At 42.6% G+C, this 4658-nt stretch overlaps 1 pseudogene; it reads left to right on the top strand.

The window, feature by feature from the left end:
- Positions 1-856: 856 nt before the first annotated feature.
- LOC107701377 (uncharacterized) lies at positions 857-2194 on the top strand (annotated as a pseudogene).
- The last annotated feature ends 2464 nt before the right edge of the window (positions 2195-4658 follow it).

Here is a 4658-nt window from a genome sequence, read left to right on the forward strand (position 1 = left end):
TATTTTTAATTCGACGAATATTCGAAATTCTATTTTTTTTTGACAGCCCTAATGTGAATCATTGCTTTCATTATCTGATGTGACCCTCTTTTGCAGCAATAACTGCAGCTAACTGTTTCTTGTAACTGCTGATCAGTCCTGCACAACAACTTTTAGCCCATTCCTCATACAGAACCACTTCAACTCTGTGATGTTGGTGGGTTTCCTCCTATGAACTGCTCACTTCAGGTCCTTTCACAACATTTCCATTGGATTAATGCAGCCTAAAAATCCTTTAACGGATTTGAATATTAGAAATGTGTTAGTGTGTTATGTGTAAGCCAGGTTAAAGAGATGGGTCTTTAATCTAGATTTAAACGGACAGAGTGTGTCTGCCTCCCAAACAATAGCCACTTTCACACCGGAGGAACCTTATTCATATTTCCTAGAACTATTTGTGGAAGTACCCGGATCGCACTGCAGGAACTAGGAACGATTTTAGTTCTAGGAAAGTCACAGTGTTCCTGTGGCTCAGTGGTAGAGCATTGTGTTAGCAGCGCAAAAGGTTGGTCGTGAGTTCAATTCCCAGGGAATACACATACTGGTAAAAAAAAAATGTATAGCCTGAATGCACTGTAAGTCGCTTTAAAGCATCTGCTAAATGCATAAATTATTATTATTAATTAGGAACTCCTTTTACGGGAACCAAATTAGCTCCTACTTCAGAGTAGGGTCTAAACCCGCGCTATAGGAACTACCAGTGACGTAAGTGTGCGTTGATTGGCCGAACGCATGTGTGAAAACCTGCCATTTTTAAAAAGCCGGATAAACACACAACAGTTTATTATTCACGGAGCAGTTTACAGTAGACTACAAAATGGAAAACAGCGATAAAAGGACTGACGCCGAAGTCCAAGCACTTCTAAACATTTATGCTACGGAGGAAATTCAACGCGATTTTGAAGGAACCAAGCGAAACATGAGAATTTTAGTCTGTATTTCTGCTCAGCTAGCAGCATTGGGCATTTATCACACAGCAAAGCAGTGCCGTGAAAAAATCAAGAAACTAAAGCAGGACTACAAAAAATTAAAGATCACAACAACAAGGGTGGATCGGACTGAAAAACTAGCAAATGGTACCTGCTTCCTGATGGTATCCTTGGCCACAGACCGGCTTATGTTGGTAATGCGGGGACAAAAGATTATGCTGTGGGGCTTGTGGAGACACTCAACAAAGGTTAGTGGTTCACGTATAATTAACAGTTAGATTCATATAATTTAGACGTCTGCTGATTTTGCAATTTTATATGACTTAAAAGAGCACAGATAGTAGTTCTTGGCACTATACAAGGGGGCACTATTAATGTGCTATTAGCTAAGCTATTTAGTGTTACTTTCTAATAAGTGAACACATCACATTACTTACAAAGCAACTGTTTCAGCCCTTTATACTAGCTGGAAATTCATTATATACCAACAAGGTGAAAAGCTTATTCTTTAGAGCAATTACATGTTAACCTGTGTACAAAAAAAAAAAACTTTGTGATTCTGAGCCTAACATGTTTTTTATTTTTTTTAAAGGGGTCATATGATGCGATTTCAAGTTTTCCTTTCTCTTTGGAGTGTTACAAGCTGATTGTGCATAGATAAGATCCCTGAAGTTGCAAAGACTAAAAAAAAAGCATCATATGACCCCTTTAAGAGATTGCACCAGAGTCCTCTTTGGTGGCTGAGGCAAATATCACTGCAGATGCCGATATACTGGACCTCTCTGCTACCCGTGCATCCCTAGTCGTCCCACTGCGTCCAGCACCCCTAGCCGCCCTAACTGTGCTTCACCTGTCAGACTAGGTAATGAAATTGAATTCATGTTGAAGTGTATGTATAAGTATATTATATATGTGGAAGTATATTCACAGAATGTATAACAATGTACTAAATGTCTTCTCTTCTGCCAGGAAAGAGAAAAAGGGGTGACATGAGAGAAATTATGGAACAAGAGGAGGAAGACCGCAGAAAAAGCCACGTACAAATGCAAAGCCTTGATGATATGCTAAAGGAACAGGCCCAAAGAGAGGTGGAAGAACATGAGAGGCTGTGGGCAGAGGTGGCAGAGGCGAGGTGCCAACAGGCTGCTTTCATGGAGGGCCTTCTGATCACCATGAACAGACTTGTAGCAGGGACACAAAGCCTGCGTCACCCTGATGTGGACTGAACCAACCCAACTTTTTTTTTTTTTTTACGCTCTTTGCACATTGATTTGCATTGTGGACTGCACTTTCAAGTTTAAGTCCATCTGTGTGTGTAGAGACAAACAAAGACATTGTTTTATTCCAGAAGATGTGTATTTTACATAAGTTTTTAAAATATCTTAAATACAAGTTTGTTATGCAGTTTATTTATTGGAGTTATTTGTTTAGGAATTAGGATATGTAAAATTGTAGGGCTGGAGCCGGCACTTGATCGAGCTCTGGGGCTGGAGCCGGCACTGGAGCGAGCTGTGGGGCTGGCACCTTATCGTCCTTGGGGCTTGCCACACTAACGTCCTTGGGGCTTGCCACACTAACGTCCTTCGGGCTTGCCACACTAACGTCCTTCGTGCTTGCCACACTAACTGCTGGCTGACTTGGGGAAGCCGCGGACGGTGACGGACTGGTTCTGGCTCGGGACCGGACACTCCCCAGACACCGGAAAACCCCTTCTCTCCAACTTAGTCCAGTGGTGTCTGGGAGGTCCACGGGGCGATGGAAGTTGGCCCCAAGCCAGAACAGACGATTGAGGGTGGCGTCATCCAACGCCGTCGCCACAGCGAACTTGCAGAACTCCCCGGAGTACTCGTAGAACGGGAGATCTTGGCGGGATAGGAAGAGGAAACGAGCAGCAATCTCCATGCCGCGGGGAAGAAAACAGGAAACAAAAAACTTTTTGTCACAATAGAGGAACGAGGAGACGCTGGAGAATACTTTAACAAGACTTTAATTTCAAGAGCCAAGGGACAAGGGAGCAGGAAAACGTTTAACAGCGGACAGAGAACTTGGGACTGGGAACACTATTTATACACACAGGAGGAGGGGATGACGAGACACACCTGGGAGCAATGAAACACTAATCAGGGGAGGAACAGGAAACTAACCAAATAAGGGCATGGGAAGGCACATGGGGAGCAGGACACACACAAAACATGGAACAGAGTCTGACACAAATAGTTAAAATAGTAGTATAGTAAATAGTAAAGAAGTCATGAAAGAACAACAGAAAGGCCAAAATATGTTGAAAAACTTTTATTGTCATCATTATGAAAACACTACTTGTTAAAAAAAAAAAATTGTATCATTTTGAGTAACAAAGCATAAAATCAGTTTAATTTTTATATTTGTATTTGGTTGAGATGCTGCATCAAGGCAGCACGCACTCTAAGCCCTACAGTCTCTGCAACAGGTGCCTGTTGTTGCACATCTGGCTGGGGGAAAGGGACAGGAACACACCACTCCTCTCTAAACTCCTCGCCATGGCTCTCACAGAGGTTGTGAAGTACACAGCACCGGTGAGCACCACGGACTTGACCCATTCCAGGTTGCAGTCATTGCGTTTCAGCAAACATCTCCACCTTCCTTTCAGTCGGCCAAATGCATGTTCAACCACAACTCTTGCTTTGCTTGTTTTATGGTTACCTACCTCTTGCTGTTGTGTCAGGACACCATTGTCAGAAAAAGGCTTCATGAGCCAGCTTGTCAGTGGATATGCTGCATCGCCAATGATGTAATGGCCAACTTCTTGTCCACTGACATTCCTAAATTGCTGTGAGAGCAACTTTCCTCTTTCAGCCAGCTCCCATAATGCAGACAGACGCAGAACCCTGGCATCATGCGAACTGCCGGGTAGCCCGGCAAAAACATTCCAGAATAAACCTTTTCCATCAACAACTGCCTGCAAGACAATGGAATACCACCCCTTTCGATTTAAATATTCTCTGTGGTATTCCTGGGGAGCCAGAATAGGGATGTGGGAGCCATTAATAGCCCCCACACATTGGGGTAACCCCCATCTTTGCTCGAAGTAAAGGGTCAGTTCTTTCAGCTTTTCTGCATTTGGCATATGAATGACTTCAGGCAACAGGATGGTTTCAACAGAAGAGCAGAAGTCTTTAACACAGTCACAGGCAGTTGAAATGCCAACTCCGAACAGATGTGCAACACTTCTGTACTCCGCGTTAGTTGTGAGTTTCCACACCGCAACAGCAACTCTTTTTTGGAGAGGCACAGACAGACGATAGTTTGTGTCCATTTTATCCAACGCTGGCTTCAGACGGTGACAGATTTACTGAAAAGTCTCTCTGGACATTCGGTAGTTTTGGATCCACTGATTATCTGTAAAACCAGGAACGACAATTTTCCACCAGTCATCAATTCTGTTGTGGACCCAAACTGATGGTGAAGAGTGTTGAGCAATGACCCGTAGCAATGTCTGAAACACAATCAGTACATTTTGTAAGCTGCAATAATCTTTAGAATTTACAGTATCAAAAATTAACAATGGTTTTAAAACATTAAAAAACACACACATTTGGGTAACACTTTATAATAACTGCACACTATGAATCATTAGTTAAGCATTAGTAAATAATCAATTAATCCGTTATAAAGCATTGTTCCAACATTAATAGGCATTAGTAAGCAGTT

The sequence above is a fragment of the Sinocyclocheilus anshuiensis genome, unplaced genomic scaffold (genome assembly GCF_001515605.1).
Source record: "Sinocyclocheilus anshuiensis isolate Anshui unplaced genomic scaffold, SAMN03320099.WGS_v1.1 scaffold2196, whole genome shotgun sequence".
NCBI lineage: Eukaryota > Metazoa > Chordata > Actinopteri > Cypriniformes > Cyprinidae > Sinocyclocheilus > Sinocyclocheilus anshuiensis.